Genomic DNA, 25,675 nt, shown 5'->3' with positions numbered 1-25,675 from the left:
TCAGTTTGAACTTGCCATTGTGTTTCTCAAACCACTCCATCACACTTCTGGTCTTATGATATGGTGCATTGTCTTGTTGAAGAATGCCACTATCGTTGGGAAACATGATTGTCATAAAAGGGGTGTATGTGATCTGCAACCAATGCACAACACTCCTTGGCCATCATGGTGCGTTGTATGAGCTCAACTGGACCCATGGATGTCCATGTGAATGTTCGTCAGAGTATAGCTGAGCCACCACCATCATGTCTCCATCTTACAGTACAGGTGTTAAGGAGCTGTTCCCTTGGAAGACAACAGATTTGTGCCCTCCCATCAGCATGATGAAGAAGGTATCGGGGTTCATCAGACAGTGCAATGCTCTGCCACTGTGCCAACTTCCATTGTCAATGGTTATGTGCCCATTTCAGTCATAGTTGCCGATTTTTTGGTATTAATGTTGGCACTTGCATGGGTATTGGCTGCACAGGCCTGTTGCTACGAGTGTTTGGTGCACTGTGTGTTCACCCACACTTGTACTCTGCCCAACATTAAAGTCTGGTGTTATTTCCGCCACAGTTTGCCACCTGTCCTGTTTTACTAGTGTGCCCAGCCTATGACGTCCAACAACTGTAATGAGGGCTGGAAATCCAACCCCATGACATCTGGAAGTGGTTTCAGCACATGTTGAAGACACTCCACACAACACTCTTCCAACACCCAACAAGTTGTGCAGTTTCCAAAATGCTCGTGCAGAGCCTCCCGGCCATCACATTCTACCCTTGGTCAAACTTGGATAGATCACACACCTTCCCCACTTTACACACTGACAGAATGCTCACTGATACTACACACACATCCTTTCCAGGTGATGTTGCTGTCACCTAGACGGGTTTATATTGATAGTAGATCAGTGGTCATAATGTCCTGACTGATCAGTGTATAAATGTTTCAAGATCTTTTTGTTACTCATTCTCCCTATATTTCCTCACTCTTTTCTGAATGGCCAATGCTGAAACTTGCAGTAATGAATCTGGAGCACTTTGAAATGATTGTAGGGGTCCCATGTGAACTACAGCCCCTTTAGTTGGCAATTGTAGCTTGACATTTACGTGTGATGTCATAACAATTACTTGGTACTGCCTCTGGTAGCATGTAATATATGTCTTGGTCTCTACCCCTTGTGATATTCAGACTTGATAAAAACACCCATTGTCCTACTCTATACTCTGGAAATTATCCCCACATGTTTCCATAACTCTTCTTGATGCTGCACGACTCAGGTGTTTGCCACCTGTATACATTTCCACAATTTCATTTGTATGTTTGCTAAATTCTGAACTGACACTCTGTTCTTACTGATTTTTGGCGTGACTATGTCAAACGGGGGCTGCATCTTGCTCCCATACATCACCTCATTTGGTGAAAGCTCAGCACCGGTATGCACCTTAGAATTATATGCTGCCACAACAAATGGTAAATTAACATCCCGATCATTATGGTGGCTGTATCACTGTAGTTCCTTGTTGATTTGGAATGGCAGTCATTGCCATGTTTAGTGAGGAATGACCAGTAATAGCCATAATGTAATATTTTCCCACTGGGTATCTGCCCTAAGATATCCGTCCCTGTCATTTCAAAAGATTTGGTTACCTCAACTAACCTTTGTATTGGTACTTGCTGATGACTCAGGTGTGCTCACTGTGTACATGGCACACAGTTTTGTATGTACTTTTCTGCATTTCTTTTCTGTGTCCATCACCAGTAATACTCTGTCATTCTTCAGTCCAATGTTCTACGACCCCCATGCCCAGATATCATGTGATGAGGACCTCCTTCAATACTTCTTATCGTAGCTCAGTAGGCATTGCTATGAGTGGTTTCAGTCTTGTTGACCTATATGACAGCCTGTTGTGCTCAATGAATTGCAGCTGCATCATAAACAGCTTGCAGTCCGCATCAACAAACTGCACTGCCTGCCACTTTGCAAGACTATAACCCAGTGCCCATACTACTGTAACCTTCCTGCTCAGTCCATCCACATTTCCACACTTCTGGCTTGGTCTGTGGACTAACACAAAGGCAAACTCACTTATTCTCAACACTCACATCATGAATCTGCTCGAAGGGTTTTTCAACCCCAAAATCCAGTTCAATGCTGCATGAAACCCAACTTGAATTTTGTACCTCTCCTTTTCCATTATGGAGTAATTTCTCACAGCCTTGTTCATCTGTCTTGAGGCATAAGCCAGAGAATATTCCTCACCATGTATCAACTGACTCAAAACACAACCCAGTGTGTGGGTGGAAGTGTTGGACGACAGTGCAAACTCCTCATCATCCTGAAGGATCAACACTGGATTCAGTGTTAATGTCTCTTTCACCTTCACAGATGTTGCTTGACACTCTGTTGCTCACTAAAATTTTAAACCCGTTTTTTGTAATTGTGTAAGCAACCATGTAATGCCTGCAAGCCCTTTCATGAATTTTCTGCAGTAATTGTCCAATCCCAAGAATGATTGTAATTCCTTATTTGTCTGAGGAGCTGGAAAATCCCACACTGCATGCACTAATTATGGGTCTGTTTTCACGTCTTTCCAGCTAATCACATTTCCTAAATAACTTGCTCCTTCCATAGCAAAATTATACTTTTCAATACTCAGTGTTAGACGAACTGCACAAATCTCTTAAACACTTCCCTCATTGGTTGTGTACGTTCCTTCATATTCCCTGACAACACAGTTATATTGTTAAGGTACACAATACAATGCAGAGGTTTCAAACCCCTTAGTACTCTGTCCAGCAACCATTGAAATGTGGCTGATATGTTTTTTAAACCAAATGGCATTCACTGGTACTGGTAATTGGTCCAGTGGACTAAACAACACAGTTTTTGGTCAGGCTACTAGAGCTATCTCCAGTTGGTCATACCCACTCCTTAAGTCTGTCCTAGAGAAGTACTAGCACTGCCCCAAGTTGTTGAGGCTTTCTGAAATGTTGGGTATGAGGTATTCATCTGGTATTTTTTTACTATTCATGTGCTGATAGTCACAACAAAATCTGTACATCTTTGTTCCATCTGCCAACTTATTTTGGATACAATGAAGAGGCTACTCGCCAAAGGTTAGTGCTCTCCTCTATTATGCCATTGCTCAGTTGTTGGTTAATGGAGTCCTTCAAATCTGACAGTAAATGCTGAGAGGTACTGTACAGTTTGTGATATACAGGTGCTTTAAACCCCTTTGGAATTCTATGTTGTGTTATGGGCATTGCTGGCAGTGGACCCTGAGGATTAAATAACTCCTCAAATTCCAGTAATGATTCTTCCATTTCCACTTTCTCTGTTCCCTTCAGATGCCCTACCTCTGCACAAGCATCTTTGTCCAAAATGGATAAACTTGCTACCAACAAACCTTTGCTTAGCTTCTCATCATCAGTGCCAAAATTATCTTTACTGATTGGTACCACTCTTTCACTGTCCATCTCCTGTAGATGTACAACACTTCTTCCGATGAAGCACTGTTTTGCATCCAACACATCATTCTCTTCTAGCTGTTCTATCACACACAACATATCAACAGGTCATTCTGGTCCCACACTCACTCAAAGTAGCTTACAAGTGCCTTGTGGCACTATATTATGCGAATTAAGCCTTAGCGATTTTGTCTGCAGTTTAACTGGTTCCTCCCTTAAGGCAGAAGGACATTACACCAGTATTTCATTATGGAATATTTTCCCCTTGAGTTCCTCTTTACGTTGCTGAAGGTAAATTTCGGCATGATGTTTGAACAAAAATTTTACCCCCGGGATTGTGCAGTAACCTTCACTTAACATGAGGCACCACTTCCATGCACTCCTGAAATTATTCCACCCCAACAAGAAAACTTAATATTGCTGAATGCAGTCACTTCTTGTCACTATCTCCCACTGCACACAAACTATAGCATTTTGGGTTTAATTGTTTCATACCTGTGAGGTCCAGACTTGCCACTGATACATGCACCTTATCTCCAATATAAATTTGTGCTTCTTACCCCTTATGACGCCTACTACCTCACATTCCGCCTCTGCATATATTTCTGCAGCACTGAAATTTAATGGGAATGCCATCCGGTGGACTTTGGAAACCTGTTTGTGTTTTAACACCAGAACATTCTGCCCCTGTCCATTCTGCCCCTATCCGTACAATCCCAACCACGCCACATATTTTAGCTAATGGCACTGCCTCTGGACATGCTCTGAACACCCACAACTGGAACATCTCACCTCAGTGGACAGAATATCTCACCTATTACACGCCTCCCTAACTAAATCTATCTTGTCCTACACCATAGATAACCTAACAGCAGTGTTAGGTCTTTTGGGTTACCTGTCTTGAATCTGCCTAGACAAATCAGATGGCAGGACTCTCAGGAAAGTATCTAAAACCCTCTGCTCTGCTTCCTGGAGGATAACCTTATTTGCTTCCCATTAACTCATAATTATGGTCATTGACTTTTCTTATTCTATCACTGAAACTTTCTAATTACTCATTGTGCTTCTGTGACATTCCACTCAACTGCTCAATAAATAAATAAATAAATGAAACTCATGGTATTATGTTTTCTATAGCATTGTGTGAGCCATTGTCCAAGCTGTTAAAATGTCAGTGTGTTAGTCAACCTCTGTTTATATCTCACAAACGCTTTTGCCCCCCATCAGTTGCAGCTTAGCTGATCATCTGTCCAGAAACGAATCTTTCCTGTCCAAAAATGAATCTTTGCTGTCAAAAGGTGAATCCTTCCTGCTGCCTCCAGATCATCCAGGAAGGACAACATATCATCAATTGGCAAGCCAGAATTGGGAGTAATCAAATTAGTGGCAGCTGAATCCACCAAAGGAGTAGATAAACAGGATGATGCCCTGCCTTCATTCTTAGCAATCATTTTCCTATGCATCTCTGCCTTTTCTGTTGTTAATTGCTTTACCTGATTTGTTGATGATTGAATTACCCTAATAGGTTGCATTGCAAGCCCCTTGGAGGTTGTGAATAGTGGTCCCTGGAATCGCCATGAAGTCATGACAAATCATCTGATTTGTCTGGCTTCATAAATGCTACTCTCAGGTTATGATGACACTCCACCTTAGAACCCCACCCTCTGTATGCAGAAGGGGGGGGGGGGGGGCACATTTTGTCCACATACCCCACTGTAATTGTCACTGCTATGCGATACTGAGTCGAGCTGTCAGTGTCTGTCTCAGAGGTGCTTCTGATGCCAAAATGTAGAGGCCCAGGTTGGATGACCTCTCTTGTGGCAGGGTAGAGTTGAGGCGAAAGGTTGCTAACAGGTGCTGGTGTAATAAAACAGCATTAACAGTAGCACATTTTACTATGAAACAGGCTACAGCACTTGTAGCATTGTTCTGTAGCAGTTAAACCCTCTTGATGTGTGTCAATATCTATGGGGCTGGTAGCTGCTGATGCAATGCCCGGCCAGTGGTTCGCTTGGTGTCAGCAGTGCAGCAAGACCGGTGACACCTGCGGCAGCTCATGCTGTTTTGGCATGGCACTCAGATCTGGGGCAGGGTGTGCCTGCAGATGCAGAAGCCCACTGTGATTCTTGTAGCGGACAGCCCCCAGCTGTGGTGTCTACCCTTGTGAGCGGAGTTGTACAGCACCAGTTTGTCTGCATAAGTACAGGTGGATGGGTGGGTGCACCACACCAGTCACAAATGGCTGATCTCCAAGGCAGAAGTCCAGCTGCAGCTGAAGTGACTCCAAGATGGCCTAGCAGCTGCAAGGAGCCAAGTCCATGGGTGTGAACTCAGAACCTGAAGATGGCTTGTTGGTGGTGGAGCCCAAGACTTGTGGTGGCAGTTTGCAAAACCATCTCACCCTGTTGCCTGGCATGGCTCTCCTGTCATATTAGGTGCCACCAGATAGCAAATACCTCTACTGAAAATGATTAGTGTTTATAACGGTGTAAAGCCCACATGTTGTGCCGAGGTACTGCTTCTAACCATGTACAGCAAAACAAGGTGACAATTGATCTTCCACTGTTGTAGTTGGCCCACTGTTCTATTACGTCATCAGTACTACGAGTGCTGGCCCCTGGCCCTCAGTGTGAAGACTGGCTGGCAGTACTGCTGCAGGTGGTGCAGTGGTGTTTTGGTCTGCTCCCCACCCATCAGCATCCATGGCCTGCTTGTAACAGCAGCAGTATTGCTGCTATTCCACTTAGTAGTGCCAAAAAACTAGTGGCAGCACTACAGTTTTTGTCAGATTTAATCCAAAATATACTGTTCAATTAAAATAACTTGTGAACTTTAACAGTTTGGTCTGTTGTAGGGCATGATGACATTGCCTGGCTAACACCAATGATGATCCTATTTCTGTTCCCACGTAACCAACAGATCAGCAGATTCAAGTGAATTCATCAGATGTTGCTGTGAACTAGTGTTATTGTATTAGCGTTGTTTTTGTAGCAGTATGATATATCTCAACAAGAGATTCGGCTTAAAAGAGACTGTCTGACAATGTGTCTACCAGTTTCACAGCTATCAAGGATTGGAGGAGGGGAATTAATACTTTGAACCGGAGTGCAGTAGTGGTGATCCAGTTTTACATGTTTCAAAAGTGGTGGGCAGAACAGCCACTACACATAACATTCCTCGGAATGGTTGGCAGGTCAGCAAACTGGCAATGGTGAAAGGACATAGCACAGGCTTCCTACATACCACACTCATTTCAGTTCTTTTGAACTTAAATTCTGTGGCAAGAAACAATAAAAAGTTTTGTGTTGTTGGGGTGGAAATGATGACCAGAGAAGCTGTTACAAATGCTGTTCCACATAATTGGTCTCAAGTTGTGAGCCATACCAAGAATCTGATCAAAGAAACATGGATCTGTACAGGATTGCTGGAGGGTCAAATCTAAGAAGGCTATTCTTGTCAACTCCAGCAGCAGTTCCATGTTTGAGTAAGTGGACTGCAATAATTCTTCGTGTGAAATTATGTCACACCGTGTTTGTGAGTGTTTATAAAATATTCAGTGATTAAGTGCCCTGTTCAGTATTGTCATTTGCTAATTACTGAACAGTGCTTCATAGATGGCACATTAATGATGACATCTTCAAAGTGGGCGTGGTAGCTTTGGCTTGTGGTGGCAACAGCGTCTCCTCCACTCGCCATGTGCATGACTGTTAAAAGTTGCAAGTTATTATAATTGCACAGTACTAAGGGTGCTTATGACCTGGATGTTTAGTATGCTGATCATAACACCGTCGTGTAAATGCATATGCAAGTGGATCTCCAATATTAAAGTTATGCCCTGTCTACATCTGCAAAGCATGTAGCAATCAGAACTGCTGTCTGACTCATAACAAAGCCCCACAACAAGAAATATTACCAAACAAAAGTTTGTCTGTAACCCAGCTGTGCACCACCATCTCCTCCTAGGGAGAAAAATGGATGGAAAATGGAAATAATATATAGAAATTCTTGCCTGTATCTGTCAGACAGTAGAAGATTTGTTTCATCTGACAGTGGTGAAGACAGCACTCTGGACATTGTCACATGTGAAAAATCCAATCTGTCCATGGCTGCTCCAGACAGTGGAACTCCTTTTGGGAGGAAAGTGAGGGAGGGGGTGGGATGCTTTTAGTTTTGGATCTGTTTATCAGATAGAGCATCTTGCAAAGGCACCTGTATGACAGTTTGTGTACTTGGGGGCAGGGGGGCTGTGGAGTATTTTTAATATTTTGGAAGTTGAATGGTGACTAGTAAATAGCCATAAAAAAGTTCCATGTCTGACCTTGTTAAAAACCTGTGTAATACCAACTTTTAAATTATTTTCTTGATGGAAAAACACCTGACTATTCTCCATTTTTTTCTTTGCGTTAGAGGTGGAAAGGGGGGGGGGGGGGGGGAGCTCCCCTTCTTGCCCGTGAGTATGGTGCCCTTGGCAGCTCATGAAAGGAGGCTACCAAGTTGGACTGGGACTGTCAGGATGGGCAACTGGGCATTATTTAGCCATTTGAGTGTATCCAAACAAAAAGAGAGAGTCCAGGATATGGTGAATCATGCCCCCCCCCCCCAAAAAAAGGAAAAAAACAGGTTGCTAAAGATGTTGAATTATCCACACCACAGCCCTCTGAATACATTAAGAGGCAGTCTGCCTCTTGATATAGTAACTAGGGATAGCCAGGTGGCATTGTGACAGTGTGCAGAGAACCTCACAACATTTTGGCCTGCGAGGTTCAAGTATCAATGTAAAATTAAAGGGAGTAAACAGAACTTCCATAGGAACTTCTTAAAACTTGATTAACCCATCAACAAGTCCTACAGAAATATGAGAGTCTATATGGAGGTTTACTACAACAGATCATCAATAGATGTTACATCAAAGCACAGGTGCCTTGTAAGAACACCTGACATTGTAGCTTAGATATTAATTGATATTCCTCAAACATTACCACCTCAGTGAACCAAGGCTCAGTAATTTTTGCCACCTTGCTTTTGTGGAAGAGTTCATGTAAATCTGCTTCTTCAATAAAACAGGTTTCACTGATCACCAACTCAGTACAGGTAAATCACAGAAAATAGTAAATCTTGATTCATCTTGAACTAACCAGAAACAAAGACTTTGAGAGGTGGATACCAATTAACAGTTAAAGTACTCAGGACTAAAACATTAGTGCTAGAGATCACTGAAGCTCACCAGGCAGGGAAAACATTCTAATACAAACCACTCTGTCTTGGAGCATGCACATGCTGTTGGTATACTTGCTGGAGCATAACATGCAGTAAAATGGAGAATGGAGACAGTACCACATTAGGGAAATAGACTTATTCATGTGCAAGTCAAATTCCAGTGGCTGGGAATTACTGAGTTCAAATCAATGACCAGAAATTAGCCAGATATCACAAGGCCATTGCAAAGTAATCTACTACAGAGTAGGAAGTACACATCAGCAATCTGAGACAAGAGAGGCCAACATGGCCTGTGGCAGTCCATATATCTGCCTCTGTTTTCTACCCACAAGACCTGGTGCCACTGGATGTCTCACTTTGTGCCGTGTAATGACCTTGCTGGATATGTACGTAATTTTATCAACTGATCTATCAAAACAAAATGTCTAGTTGGATCACAAGAGATCTCCCCCCTTGAATTGGCTCATAAGGCTGGAACAGTCCTAGCTGATACACAGAAAGATGAGGTGAGTGCAGTGCGGCCTGCTATGTAGACAAATGCTCCATTAGAAATGCCAAACAGAGTTTTTGTCATGGTATTAATGTTCATACAGTGATATATGCATATTTTACTCCACTTTCTCCTTTTCGGGGCTGCGTTGCTACCTATTGTGTGCTGCTATGCATACAGCCTGTTGGTGTGTTATACAGATTTGTTTCTTTTAAATACTTTTAATTTTTAATGTGTATCCTGTTACACTTATTATTTCATTATTGTTTATTGGTCTCTATCCATAGTGCTTCTGCAGCTTAATTTTGGAGTTTTTATTACAAATCTAAGTTATCATGTTAAAGCTACTTATGAGCACCATGTGCATGTGTTCCCATACTTAACTGAACATGATAGCTGGTTTTCATTTCACTGTGTTTAGTAAAGAACGATGTGTGCTGTTCTGTAAGTGTGATCCTACGACTGCACCACTGCACCTGCTGTCATGACTGTATGGGAGGTATTGTTTTGCATTTTAACACTTTATTTGATTTACCACTGTGTAATGTATTCCTTCTTTTTACGGTCTGCTTATCATTTCATGTTGATTGTCTAGGCACATGCCCCAGTCAACTTCCTCTGAATGTATGCTTATTGCACAGCATAAGAGTTCTCAATCCAGGGTTCGTAAAAATTTTGTTAGATATTATCTTACAGCCTTGCATGGTGGGACCATATCTTAACTATTATTTTCCCTTTATTCTATTTGTCGATAATCTAAAGGTGCCATGCTAAGGCAAAACCAATCATTAAAGCAATATTTTCATGACCAAAACTGCTTTATTCGAGAATAATCTTTATATAGTTGCTGTACCAGTCCATGAGATGGAGTGGGAGATGTTTTACATTATGAATTGCTTGGACCGAGTTTTGGGTAGAAAATCCAAGTGCTATATACAAATTGAGGTCAAAAATATTTTCCACTGAGGGTTCTGTCAATAGAAAGATAGTAACGGTGCTGGTTACCTGATTGTATGTTACTTCCAGAACAACCTGTCCTAGTACCACAATTTCAAGATGAACATCAGTCTGCAGCTTAGATGCTAAAAATTTTAAGATTAGTGACAACAACTGGAGACACATGGGCTGATTAATAATCAAGACTGGGGTAAAATAGGAATACCATGATTAATTCTGACAGCATAAGGCAGCATTGTGCTGCCCTTGAATCTGGTATGTTGTTGTTTATTTGCATTGGCACACTTGACTGCTAATGGCTCAGTCAGCTCTGACAAACAACTTTCATATCACACTGGAAAAAATACTGTTGACAGATATCATTATAATGTAGGCAACTACATCTAGCATGTACAGAAAAACAATCAGGACAACTGAGAAGTCTATGCAATTTTCAGTGAGGATGAGTTGAAAAACTGTGATGGCACATATTTGATGCCTTCCTGTCAAGTGGGGGCCACTCCAACTCAACCTGGACTGCATGGCATTTTAACATTTTCACCACCAGACAGACTAGGTCACACCACATTTGCCAATCAGAATGACATTTCTGATATAAATGATATTATGTTGAAAAGATAGCCTGAGCTGCAAGCGAAATCTTGAAGGCCATAACAATATGCAAAACTTTAGCTGAATAAGGATCTGGCTGTGTTAATGCTTAGCATGCACTTCCCTGTCCAGTGCTGATCTGATAACCATGTCACCTATTAAAGTTTATGTGTATGATTTCCCACAAGAACACATAAACTTGCATTTTCTACTCAGGCCTGTAGATCCACAGTTCATGATGCTTAGAGTGTTGGAGTAATCCTAAATGAGCAGCCAGCAATGCATTTTTGTTGCAAAATATTCACTTAAAAGCAACTGTGAGTAAATAGTGATTAGGAGTGGCACTGATGTTTTACACAGAGGTGTCAGTTTTTATACGGTATATAGAGCAGTGGATTTGTAAATAATAAAAAAATCTCACTGTCTCTTGGGGCACTTAATGTCACTTTCCTGGAAATGAAGTGCTAAATGCTTCTGGTATACTTCTCAGTCTTCTTGAGCTTCATTAATTGGCTGGAAAGCCAGGTCTACCAGAAGAAATTGCAGACATTCCTGATCCATCGCTTCTGTACAAGCTTGTGGTGTTCATCAAACTGCTGTTTCCAGAACTCAAAAAACAGCATATCCATTTTGGTTGTAACACACATCAAAGTGGCCTCATAAGCACTATTCTGGCATGGGATGTGTTCTAGTTCCAAACAGCCCATCGTCACCACTGTTGTAAGTCTAAATCTTTAACAACACAGGTTCCATTGAACACCAGTTAAGTACAAATAAATCACAAAAAAATAATAGATCCAAACTCTCCTTCAACTCAACAGAAGGTATATAATTTTCTGTATACCAGTGTGTAGTAAAAATGACATCATCCAAGACATGAGATATGGTAACTGGACTTCTGGAGCTGGATATATCTTGGTTATTAAAGTACACTCGAGATCTACTGAATGACTCAAACATTAGTACTGGAAAATACTGTAACTTGCTACTCTGGAAACCACACTGATACAAACCACTACACCAATGCATGCATCACATCATCAGTGCATTCACAGTAGGTACAGGTTGGCCAGTGGAGAATGGAGACAGCACCACATGTGCAAACCACACATTGATGGCCCAGTATTCGCAGAGCCGAAAATCTATGTTCAGAAACTAGCTAAGTACTGTAAGGTCATCATAAAAAGGTCCACCAGAGAGCAGGTGTTACACATCAGTGATTCAACATAAGACAAGTGAAGTGGAGACAATCCATCAGTCCATGACAGTCCTTATATCTGCCACTGTTTTCTACCCATGTAACTTAGTGCTGGCAGATGTATCAATCCAGACCATGCCTAGCGACCTTGTGAGACGTATACCTAATTATATCAATTGATCCATCAGTATGTCCAGCAGGATTACAAGAAGAGTGTTCATGATTTCTAATTACTCAACAATAGGTATACCGAGCGAGGTGGCGCAGTGGTTAGCACACTGGACTCGCATTCGGGAGGACGACGGTTCAATCCCGTCTCCAGCCATCCTGATTTAGGTTTTCCGTGATTTCCCTAAATCGCTTCAGGCAAATGCCGGGATGGTTCCTTTGAAAGGGCACGGCCGATTTCCTTCCCCCATCCTTCCCTCACCCGAGCTTGCGCTCCATCTCTAATGACCTCGTTGTCGACGGGACGTTAAACACTAAGCTCCTCCTCCTCCAATAGGTATATAATTTTCTGTATACCAGTGTGTAGTAAAAATGACATCACCCAAGACATGAGATATGGTAACCTATGCTGAATGTAGGCATTGTAGTGCGTTACATCATCTTCAACATAGCTATAAGTAGAGCCTCCTTCAGAATTTTCAGTGAGATTTGAGTGATACTATGTTTTCCTAAACCACTGGAGGACACATTTTAATGTATCTTTTGGAGTCAGGAAAGAACTAAACATCTATTAGCAACTGGGCTGAAGACCTATCCAGCTGCATAAGTAGAATTGTGGATTTCCTGATGAACAGGTTTTGAAATCAAGACAGCTCATTATAGTTTATACAATATTTGCTTAGAACATATGCTAATGTAATTCTGCTGGAAGTGGCTGTACTGCAGGAATTACTTTGCAGAAATCATCTAGTAGGCATATATTTTGACCTTGAAAATGCCTATAGTACCAGCTGTCAGATACATTATTCTTAATAAGTACAACTATAGGAGAGGTTTTGTATCAGTCTCCCCATTTTTATGTAGTCATTCAGTAGCATAACACTTGCAGTAGAGTCCTATATAATACTTTTTATTTTGGACATTTTTGCAATGTTTTACTCCTCTGTTGCACCTTCTGAAATGACTTTTTATCTACAACTGTCACTTAGAAGTCTGAAGAAGTGGGCAGCAGTCTTTGGATTTAGATTAATTTCAGAGATATGTAGCAGTACACATCATGTTTTAATATATTTGATTTGAAGATGTGGAACAATACTTTGCTTTCAGAATTACAGTGAAGGTTCTGAATCTTATGTTTGATGTTAAGTTTACTTGGTTTCACTCACTAAGAGAATGAAAGGTGAGTGTATGTTAAGCTTTAACTCTCTTGAAATGACTCAGCAATTACTCTGGGAGCAGACAAAGCAAGGGTACCCAGTACTCCAATTTTTGAATGTCTTTTTATGGTTTATTATTGGTGCATGGTGCAAGGAATTTGTATACACTGAGGATGTATCTGCTAATAAGCATTTTAAAAACTAGCACAATATCCTTTCTGTCGACTGATGCTGGTGAGCTGCCAAAACCCATCTTGCAGTGACTCCTAATGGGATGATATGAATACAAGGTGTGATAAAAAAGTAACAGGAACTTTTGAATTTCGTGGGCTTTATGCATCCGATTCTCGAAATTTCTGTTTTTTTGCCTTGCTGGTACACATGTTCCTCATGTATATTTGGATTTTGAATATTTGGTTTATTGTAGACAGCCAAAAAGGTTTTTGTTTTTGGAAAGGATTAATCAAAAAATTGCATTAAATTTTGCTTGAAAGATGGAATAAAATTTAGTGCCACATTCAAAATGTTGATTGTGGCTTTTGGAAAATTTAATATGTGGAAGACAAGAGTTTACAAGTGGTATAAACATTTCAAAGAGGGTCATGAAGATGTTGAAGATGACAGCTGCCCTGAATGCCCTTGCACATCAGTTAGCGATGACAATGTGGAAGAAGTAGAGGAAATGGTTCTGGAAAATTTCTGAATCATCATCAGAGAGGTTGCTGATGATATCAGCATATCATTTGGCTCATGCCAAGCAATTTTTTCAGATATTTTGGGCATGAAACATGAAGCAGCAAAGTTTGTTCTGAAATTGTTGAATTTTGGCCAAAAATAACATCGCATAGACATCACTCAGGAATTGCTGAATGAAATCAACAACAATCCGAAACTTCTAAAGAAGGTTATAACAGGTGATGAAAAATAGGTATATGGGTATGACATTGAAACCGAGGCCTAATCATCCCAGTGAAACTGCCTGAATAGCCAAGACTGAAAAAAAAATCAAGAAGTTTGATCACATGTGAAGGATCTCCTCACTGTTATCTTCAATAACAATGGTTTAGTGCATAATGAGTTCCTGCCTTATGTCATACAGACAATAAGGAATCCTACTTGGAAGTTATGCACCATTTGTATGAAGCAATCTGAAGAAAAGACCAGAAATGTGGCAAAACCACTCGTGGAAGTTGCATCATTATAATGCTCCAGGTCACACCTCAATGCTTGTCAATGATTTTTTGGCAAAAAACAAAACCATTATTTTATGTCAGCCACCACATTTGCCGGACATGGCCCTGACTTCTTTCTATTCCTAAGGCTGAAGAGAACTGTGAACGGACATAGTTTTGCCGCCGTTGATGAGGTGCAAACAGAATCGCTGAAGGAGCTGAATACCTTAAGGGAAAGTGACTTCCAGAAGTACTCCTAAGATTGGAAAAAGTGCTGGCACAAGTGTGTTAGGTCTGTAGGGGATTATTTTGAAGAGAACTAAGTTGATGTTGATGAATAAATGAAAATTCTTAAAGAAAAACAAAAATTCCCATTACTTTTTGATCAAACCTCATATAGAGTTACATCTGTACAACTATTACCAACATACCTTCTTCCTACTCACCCATCATTAGAATGAAACTTCATAACTCTTCCATTAACAAAGAAGGCATTGAAGATTTGTGAAAGTGGTATCTTATAGGTATGGGTCATGTTACTGTTCATAATGAGAAATGGAGCCATCACCCACCTTGTTAGACCAAGAGAACCAAAGTTAGTGTGGATTCATTGGGATACAGAAGTAGCAGTACCCAGACTACATTTTTTAAGTTTATGTTTTGGTTAATTCATTTTCAACATTTAAAAGAAGTGCAACTGTATTTTTGTATACGAGATGATGATGAAGTCCCATACTCCGTGACGAAGCGTAGGGGAACGATGCGGGATACCCGCACCGCCGTACTAGGCAAGGTCCTAGTGGAGGTGGTTTGCCATTGCCTTCCTCCGACCGTAATGGGGATGAATGATGATGATGAAGATGACACAACGAAACCCAGTCATCTCAAGGCAGGAAAAATTCCTGACCCCGCTGGGAATCGAACCCGGAACCCCGTGCTCAGGAAGCGAGAACGCTACTGCGAGACCACGAGCAGCGGACACACAGATCTAAATGGTGGAATTTGTATGACTGTTTTGTGCTATTTTGTAAATGAAGATTCATTCTACAGTTGGTGAAGTAGAGGTGTATGTAATCAGGGGGTCACTGAGAGAGATATGATGCAATCATGCCGCAAAATTCATCATATTATCTGGCTCCTGAACTACTAAGAAAAAGCTACACAGTGCACATCTCAAGGTAATAAACAAGTGAAGACCATGGAGGCAGGGGAAAGAGGTATCAGTGTGTTGGGTTCCAGGGCATGATGAGGAGACTTAAAAAAGTTGAGTTACACATCATTAGGGCAGGCCAAGTAACTTTTATTGAATGCTGCAAGACACTTCAAAGTGACACAGATACATTACACTATCTTTCAGCACAGTCACTAGATGTCTGTAAACATTGGTCAAAACATTCTATCAGTCATTCAATTCCTTGACAATAGAAATCTGTTTCTTGGTTATGGAGCTGTTAGAAAACTGCTGCATGAATGTCCTCATAAAAAATTCTGTGGTTGCTGTGAGTCAGTTCCTGGATTGCCTTGACATTGTTGTCTGTGGTTTATGTCAATGGCATTCCTTCCTGATTAGTATCAGCCTCTTCTGTGCAACCTTGGTCAAATTGTTGGCATCATTTTGCTATGGCTGGACTTGTCATTTCATTTGGTTCATATACCAACAGAATTTTATAGTAAATCTGTTTGCAATTTAGTCATTTTACCCACAAGAATCATTGTGTCCTGCATACTTCTGTGAAGATTGGGAAGTAGGAGACAGGTACTAGTATCTTTTAAGTTGCTGCACGATTTCACTCGCACACTCTGATGCACCTGTCATCCATATCACAGCAGAACTGTATGCGCAGGAAGCCTGGAACATGTACTTTCTTCTGACAGTGCACCATTTTTGTGCACAGTAGTCTTAGGAAAACATGTGTCACTTACCTAGGACTTCAGAGAAGTGGTACTGCTGATGAAATTAAGTATCTAAGAATGCTAAGTTGGAAAATATTGTAGCACAATGTGCCATCTCCTAAATGCTCTCACCTCTTTGTTGAGACGCAGGATCATTCATCCTTATTCAGTTGTTTGTTTAACTTTACATTTTAAGATGTTTTACTGGTGCCTCAAACTGTTTTAGTAAGAACATTAATAATTGCCCTGTTGAGCACCACAACCCATCGCCAATAAATGAGTTAATTGGCATCTGTCTTGAACAAGCACACTCCATTGTGGACTGAAATGTTTCTTTTGAAAACATCCTCTACTTTGTGGCAAGCCCAGTTTTCCATGATATTCTATCTCCAGGAGGGTATGCAGGAGAGCTTCTCTGAAGTTTGCTAAGTAGGAGAGAGATACTAGTAGACTCAAAGCTGTTATAGCAGATTGAGAGTTGTGTCTGGTTAGTTTAGTCAATAAGAGCAATTATCCACAAAATGCATGATTCTGTTTTTAAGTCCTGGCCAGGTATGCAGTTGTAATCTATCAGGAAGCTTGACAAATACTTTTGTAGGCTGCAGTGCAAACCTGTCTGCTGCAGTAATGAGAATATCTGTTGGAGGTTGCAATTGGTTCTGGTGATTAAGATTTCATACACTGTGATACATCACACAGAAGGTCTTCTATAAAACAATGAAAAATGGCTGATATGCTGTAGATGCCGAAAGACAGCCTACAGTCATAGCACATAACAGGTAGAATACTTTTGATCATGCTTATCTGTCATTCTTCAGTGAAGGGCAGCCAAAAATAAGCTTCTGATAAATCAGTCTGAGTCATCATCATGGGCTTGAACACGCATATGACTGACATGTATGGTAGATGTGTAGCAGATGTCCAAGGTTAGAACTGTTGACTGCTTATTCATGAGCAATGATACCATGGATTTCAAGAGCAGGGCTGATCCCAACTGCCAATAAGTTGCTGCTGTAATTCGTGGTATCACTCTTGTATCCAGTGGAATGCAGACATGTTGACCAAGAGTAGTGAGATTTGACTGCAATGACTGAGTGGCAGTTGACACTGGGAGCACTGTTTGTGCTCCATCCTCCTCCATTTATGGCATGGGCCGTTAGGTATTGCTGTTGTTACTGTGACAGACAGATGAAATGTATGTGGCAAGACCAGAAGCAATATAAGAGTCTCAATGGTAGGGGTACTCTGCTGCTTCATTCTCCCTAAAATGTTTTGGACTTGATGGAAAAATGGAAATGCTGGGCAGGAAATCAGGACAGATTATCATCAGAGTCATCAGGAAAACAATTTGGTTATTGTGGTGTTTTGTAGTGTGGTGTTTTCAAAAGCTACTATTATTTTTCCAGTCTCAACAATCCTGAGGACCTCTTTGAGCCACAAATACAATCTGAAAACTTCACCAGGTATCTGCATATCTGGTACATCCTGTATGAAGCAATCTCATATAAGCCCTTTTGCATATGAGTGACTACAAACAGTAGCAGACAAAGCAGTAAAATTGACGTAAGTCTTGAAAGTCAGGAGCTCATTGTAAATAAGGTTGGCTTTGTCAGCGGAACATAGCTTTACAAGGATGTAACCTTTTAATGTAGTATTCCATCATCTAAAGCAGAGTTGCCGTACTTGAATTGGATAAATTATTTGTATTGGACTAGTCATTTCTTGCACTTAAAGGAACAAAGACACTAGGACACTAAAACACTCACTGGTCATGCTTGTAAGCTAATCTCACTTAAGCACAATGAGAAGACTTCAGGGCCACACCAAGCCATGAAATAACCAAAATGAAAAGTGCCCCTGTCATAGCACAAAAAAGACAGAGTTAAGGATGTAAAAAAAAAAAAAAAAAAGAGAACTAGCTGTTCAACTTATCAGGCAGATTCAGAAACATTTTGCTTTTAACCCACCCCCAGAAACTGTATACCCCGGAAAAACTTGGTTAGCTATTACATACATGCTCTTCAGCTGTATGATGATATATATTGTTCAATATGCCAGGTGAATCTTCTGGATTCTGAGCACAGGATCAGCAGCTCTAGCATATATATTACAAGATGCAGGTATGTCAAAACTTGCAGCTAAGAGAGCTCAGTGTGCTGGGGAAGTAGAGTCAACACGAAGCCCAAATATGTCAAGATGTTTCTTTTGTTCTATGATAGGAGCATATTTTATTCTGGTTACCAACCTTTCCTGTATTGTAATTCTGATATAAGACCACCATAGCTTGGCAACGATGTAGATTTTTGTTGACTCGGATGATGACTTATTGGGTACAAGTCTTTTTTTATTGTCTTTCGAACCATGGATAAAGCTTTCACAAAACAACAGGATGACAATTAACTACATGTATTTGTCTACATTCCAACCAAATTTTAACTGATTCAAACAAGTGTGAAACTTAGAAGTGGCACACATAAAAAACTTGCAAAGTACATGTTTTTTGCATGTAAAATCTGAATGAAGCTAGATTTTTCAAAGTGAGTTTTTTAATTTTATTGTAGCAATGCATTTTTTGTTTATTTGATTAACTTTAAACCATTTTCACACATTCATTTCATGTAAGAACTAATTTTACATGCCAAATTTATCTTGACTTTAAACCATTGTATCTTGACAATGGATAAAGATTATTGGATGAAAAAAAATTCATTTTGACTTTATGCATTTATCTGTCTTTATGCAAAGTTTGAATTGATTCATACAAATTTAAAGTAAATCTCCAAGAAAAGCATTTTGTTTTGCACATAAAATCAAAATGAGTGTGACAGTTTTTAGCACATAAAATACCAAATGGGGTACATATAAATGGTGCCATTAGCTGAGCATTAATTTTAGCTCAATTAAAATCTTTTGCAAAAGAAATTAATAGATTTTCACAATTTGCTTGAGCGGCAGGTCTAGTTCATCATTCAAATTTTGCTCAATGTTCTGTAACATAGCTGCAGTAAGACAGATGTTCAAATGGTTATGCAAATAGCCATTGGGCTGGGGTAAACCAAACACTTTTTACCCCATTTTCCAAACTCAAAAAGGAATCAAGTACCAAGACTCCTCCTAACCGTGATTCTGGGCACAGCCTGTTCAGCATTTCCACATTGTAATGATGGTATTGGTAATCAGAGTATGTGACTTGATGACTGCTAAAAATGGTGTAGCAGCAATATTAGTGAAGTAATTTACACATTGGAAAATGCTCTTTGGACACTATTCCAGGTGGCAGTGAAAAATACTTAAACGTGGTAGCTACTTATAATAGAATGTCGTTGTTTCAGATAAAGCCAAGTCTTATATTTATCAGATATTTTAGACTCTTTGTTGACAGGAAACTGTGGACAATCATTTTCAAGGATGATCTTGAGAAAGTATCCCACCCCTCCTCCTCCTCCCAATTATATTATTATCCATTGCTTGGGACAAAGAATAGTGTGTTACTTTGGACTGCACATTAATAGTACCCTCGAAGTACCGACAGATACACAATAATCTGTCTAGTTTTTGAATGCCTATGATGTGGCCCACTGACTGAAAGAAATGTGTATTATCGCCAGCTGGTCTTGAAACTGATCTTATTCCACCCTTAAATCTTCCAGGAATGCTAATAGAATGGGTCTTGCACTCCAGAAATAATATGTGTGTAACATATTTTTGTGCGTAACTCAAACCAGTTTCACAAAGCGATGCATATTTTTGACATAATGTGTCCAAGTCTAAAAGGGGAATGTTCAAGAACTCCTCCATTCTGTTTAAATCATACTTAAGAGTGTCAAAATTTATTCTTAGGTAACCGTATTGTCACTTTTGTGTTGTAACGGAAACTGCATGTAATGTACTAATCAACTGATACTTGTAGTGTGTGATTATAAATGTCAATGCAAAAATTAATGACTAGCAGACTTGTCAAGAACTAGATCGCTGCCCTCATAAATCTAGAGATAACCAAGTCAACAAGCATCCAAGAAACAGTCCTATCACTGTGTCCACAACCAATGTATTACTGATATGAGCAAGTAGGTGATATTGAAAGTGTAGTCAATTCAGTTTAAACACTTTTAATGTGCTGCTACGGTACATCATACCATTACATACTGGTACCATTACTGCTACAAAAGGAGCTCAATATGGCGCCCATCAGTGTCCAGAAGAGTTTGAAAGCACAGGTTTGCATTCTGCACAGCAGAACGAAGCATGTCCATAGGTATTCTGGCTACATCTCTTGATAGGCTGCACTTAAGATGTGTGAATGTTCCCCTGGTAAACTCTGGCCTTCAGGTAGCCCCACAACCAGGAATCACAGGGAGTGAGATCAGGTGATTGTGCCATTCAAGCATTTGGAAATGATCAACTGATAACTTGATTGTTTCCAAATGTGTTTTGGAGAAGCATGTGAACTTCACAAGCATTGTGCGGTGGTGCACCATTTGCATGAAACCATTGAGTGCAATGTGTCTATCTCCAGTACAGGCAGGTATGACATGCTAGTGAAGCATATTGCAGTGATGCTGGCCAGTCACACTGCACGACTTTGGTCCTTGATTGCCAAGTTGTTCAGAAAAGAATGGGCCAATGATGAACGTAGACATGAAGCCACACCATACGGTGACACGTTCATCATACAGAGCAACTTCATGCACAGTGACTTGAGGTTAAGATCTTCACACTCAGCAATTCTGTGTGTTCACCTGACTTGTCAGAGAAAAATGAGCTTTATCTGTCCATAGGATTGTCCAGGGCCTGCCCTCATTAACTTAAATCCTTGTGAGAAAGTGGAGAGCGAAGCCAACATGTCGTCATGCATCCTGTGGTGCAAGCTGCTGTATGATATGGATCTTGTATGGATACCATTTGAGAATCGTGTGAAGCACGTTTCGTACAGTGGACCATGGGATGTTCAAATGACATGACACAGCACACACCCTGCCTGACAGTCGGGAATTGTGTGCAGCATTGTCTGCTATAGCAATAGTGATTTCATCAACCACCTGTGGTGCAACTAGTCGTTGGCCTCTACCTGGAGTGACACCCAGTTCTCCAGTTGATTCAAACTTTTTCATCATGCTCCGCACAGCAAGTGCAGAAAGAGGACCCTTACTTAATCCTTTCATCTGGCGATATTCTTGAAGTGCAGCTGTTACTGTTGTTTTGGCAATAGTGCTTCACCAATAATGTCCTGCTCCTTTTGTCCAAGTTTATGTTGACACATCTACAAGTACACTGTGACTGGTCAGGTGTGTGAGACTGCAAATCACAATGACTGATTACAGCACCAGGTGCCCTTAGTTGGAGCAGTACAGTGGCACTGTGATGCATGGAAATCATGCACCCCATACTCCGGACATTAAAACTAACAAGTTTGGTACTCATATTGTAATTAGTTTCCATGTTATAACATATTAAATAGGGAACATTTACTTATAACCACCCAGTACATGCCAAAGTGGATTTGTTGTGGTGTTGCTGCTGAAAATGTCATTTACACTGCATTGCAGAGTGTCCCAGCTTTTGGTAACTAGCCTGGCACTGATCAGCATGTGGGCAGCAAAACCTAGCAAGTGCTGTGGCTCAGTGCTGAGCCAGTGTATTGCTGCAGGTGTTGAGTAATCTTGCCTAGGCCTGTGCCATTGTGAATGAGTTATCATAAACACTGCACTGAAACTACTAGTGAGATTTCAACTTTATGCTGGACTACTTATCAGATGATCAGCCCATGTGATGTCCTACTGGTGGCACTGATTGTTATGCTTTGAATTATTCTCCCCAGTTGCATCAGATGTTTCATCATTTGTGCTCATATCAGTATATGATGAGGATGCTACCTCTGTGAACAAATTAAACATTAGTACCTATTTGCCGGCCGAAGTGGCCGTGCGGTTAAAGGCGCTGCAGTCTGGAACCGCAAGACCGCTACGGTCGCAGGTTCGAATCCTGCCTCGGGCGTGGTTGTTTGTGATGTCCTTAGGTTAGTTAGGTTTAACTAGTTCTAAGTTCTAGGGGACTAATGACCTCAGCAGTTGAGTCCCATAGTGCTCAGAGCCATTTGAGCCAGTACCTATTTGAAAGTTGCTTCAGTTGTCAGTTTTATGTAAACCAGCATATATGGTACAGGCCTGGCACCAGATGTGTCAGTGTGTATCACAATGGCTAGTTTATCTTTATTTTTTCATGTTGATCAACCAACTAGCATGTATAACATATTGTTATATACATTGTAGTACTTTGATTGTTTATTTTTTCAATGTACATTTTATACGTGATACATTAAAAACCTTCATATGCCTGTCTATAACCTGATTCTGTTGATGACAGTTATTTAACAGGCTTTTACGCACAGGCATCATCTGTTATTACTTTTCCCTCTAAAGAAAGTCTTCTGTTCTATTTGGTAGAATATTGTCATCTGATGGTTCCATGCATAGGCTTCTGGATCTGTATATTTTTACCACATTCTGCTTCTCCATAAATTATTTTGTAATCTGCCATTTGTACAACTTGAAATGCCAAGAGGATACATGTTACTAAAATGAATTTTACACCACAGACTGAGAATATGATATCCACAAATCATTAGGATTACAGAACTGTGGATGATCTCTTATCTTTTTAGTATGTTATGAAGTGCCCATAGGCTGCAATTGGCATATGGATGGAATCAAAGTGTGCTTAGAGATGTCGATGGGGAATGTTCCTTTACGAAGTTTGTATGTAAGTTAATGAAGCATCAACATGGTTGCTGAAGGACTTTGACAAGCAAGCTTCCAAGCAACCATACCTTAGACATGTTGAATGTACAATATATCAGGGAACACACAGACCTGCGAAGCAGTGTTATCCATTATTTCCCAATAAAGCCTTCCGTGTTCCTCATCAAATATGACCAGGAATTATCATGCTGAAGTCTTGTACTTGGAGTTGGCTCAAGGAGGAGCAGTATCTTGGGCTCTAATATCTCCGTGGTGCAGCAGTTGCATACAGATTGACAGACATATTGATTCCAGTGTGTAGAAATTGTACCATTGTCTTGTGTGCAATGGGTTCAGCCCCTAGCAGACAGCACTGAGTGTTCAACATAGATATGTTCAAACCCATTACAGTGCTCCAGATTGAACAAAAATTGTATGAAGCTGTGCAGAGGTCATCCCATACCATAGTCACATTGTGTGGTCCAGTACTCACTTGCCGTTAGGTCTGATCACCTTCACTCCTTTGTTTTCCAAAATACATAATGCGCATAGCAGTGTCCCTAAACTTCGTATGACAGCTTTGTTTTTCTGGAGACTGATAATTTGGATCAGTGTGAACTCATCCATGTTTTGATATTCTGCATCTTGATGTCATTGGGATGTTTCTACTTCATTTAATGGCTCCTCACTCTGCAATCTTGGTGTTAAAATGACCATTTCAGGAACAATGGAGGTTAGCATTGTTGGGCTTGTATTTACACTATGTTCATGCAATTGCAAACATTTGTTGCTGATATGCCACTTTGCATATCTTTTGAGTTTGGATTTATACAGGCCATTTCTTGTGGATGTTGCAATTTTCACAAATGTTAGTACATATTGAGTAAGTGATATTGCGTCTAACCCTTTTGAACAGGAGATTAGTGTTTCCCAAAGTAGTGTTAACCCCTTCTGGTAGAGTAAACTGTGCTGAACTGTGCTTTTTGCAGGTGATACACACAATAATTGTGCTATCCAGGTATAAGATGTATGGCTGGTAATAGTGTTGACTATTTTTGCAATAGCTATCAATAATATAAAGTCCTCAGTAATTGGTCCAATTCATATTTCTTATTTTTTGATGCTCCTAGTCTTTGCTGTTCTTCCAGTCAGACAATAACCATATGCTAGTTGTAACTGGCCACTCAGTATTTGCAACAGACACTTACAAGACTGAATAAGTGGTTTAAGAATGCCAGTTTCAAATTTTGGACTGCTAAATATTGATTTTTAACTGTTTCAACTGTGCTGAATTGAGATTGAAGGTCACTGTTCTGCCTGTACAGTATAGTCTTAGAGTGTCTGATGTTCAATTATAACATTACATGACTGCAATAAGTGAAGGATATGAATGCATGTGCCCTAAAAACACTGGATATCTTGAAATCTGTTAACCTCAAATTACGGAAATGAGAGCTAGGTCTTCATACCAGAAAATAATAGTTCAAGTTCAGCATGAAGTAATTAGGTTTACCATAGACACATACACCATCTTTGTTCCTATTCTCTTTAATGGGGTTGGTGAGTTCATAATATTTTAGCATTGACACAAAGAAATGGTTGTTGAGTACCGAAATTATGTCATCGTTAACTTTTCTGTAACTCCTCAGTTGACTGATATCCTCATGGAAATTTAGCTAGGTGCTAATGTTCAACAGCTGCAGTATTTCAATGATATACCCCCTCCTCCTAATCATCATCATCATCATCATCATCATCATCATCATCATCAGGTGCTCCTGTTGTATTGAACTGGCAGGGGGGCTGCTCTTCCTGCCTTCTATCCCTGTTCCCTGGCCTTCCTATGATTCTGTTTGTGATGATCCATCTTCTGTGTGGTCCTCATGGCTGCTCTCAATTCAGATGCCTTCTGTTCATGGTCCACTCTCATGGCGATCACCTGGTACCTGTGTGCTCTCTAATAGATCGTATGATGCTCACTGCACTGACACTCTGTGCCATATCTGCTCTGACTCCCAGCTGGACCATAGGCATTTTCTTAGCACATCTGCTGTTTGAAGAGGCACTGAAGAAGTGCTTGCTTCATTTCCAGAGTAGTGCAAATACTATTTGCTGTATGTGTATGCAGACATCATTGTTCCTTCAGCGACTTAAGCCTTGCTGAGTAGGGTGGCCAGTGTCTGTGGGTGGTTGTGCTTGATGTCAGTTGCCTCCGTAATGATACTGTCCTGCACCCTGGAGCCTGAGCCAAGATTTTCATCTCATCATAATTTATGTGATGCTTGTACTCCAGATAACACTTAACCACAGCAGATTTTCTAGGTTGTCCCAGCCTAGCTTCAATCAATCAATCAAATTTTATTGTCATTCAGCTCATAAAGCAATAGACAACGTCAAGATAACTTCCATTTTTAACATTAATTACTAAATACAATTTAGTTTGGATTACATAAGGCCATCCGCTAGATACAGTGTTGAAAGACAGTATTTTCAGTTTCAAAAAAATCACCTACTGTGTGGAAAGGATTATTTACTAATATTCTGTACAAATTAGCTTTGAAGATACTGACAGGTAACTCTTTTAAATCTATACTGAACTTATTGTACAACTTAAGTCCAAGAACTAAATATGAATTCTGTGA

At 40.4% G+C, this 25,675-nt stretch overlaps 1 protein-coding gene across 1 annotated transcript in view; it reads left to right on the top strand.

Annotated features, from left to right (window-relative positions):
• LOC126248487 (hydroxysteroid dehydrogenase-like protein 1) overlaps positions 1–25,675 on the top strand; it is a 123,162-nt gene that overhangs the window by 39,607 nt on the left and 57,880 nt on the right. The window lies entirely within an intron of this gene.

Source organism: Schistocerca nitens, chromosome 3, assembly GCF_023898315.1.
Source record: "Schistocerca nitens isolate TAMUIC-IGC-003100 chromosome 3, iqSchNite1.1, whole genome shotgun sequence".
Taxonomy (NCBI): domain Eukaryota; kingdom Metazoa; phylum Arthropoda; class Insecta; order Orthoptera; family Acrididae; genus Schistocerca; species Schistocerca nitens.
Note: the sequence above shows the minus strand (reverse complement) of the source record. Positions and strands in the feature narration are given on the sequence as shown.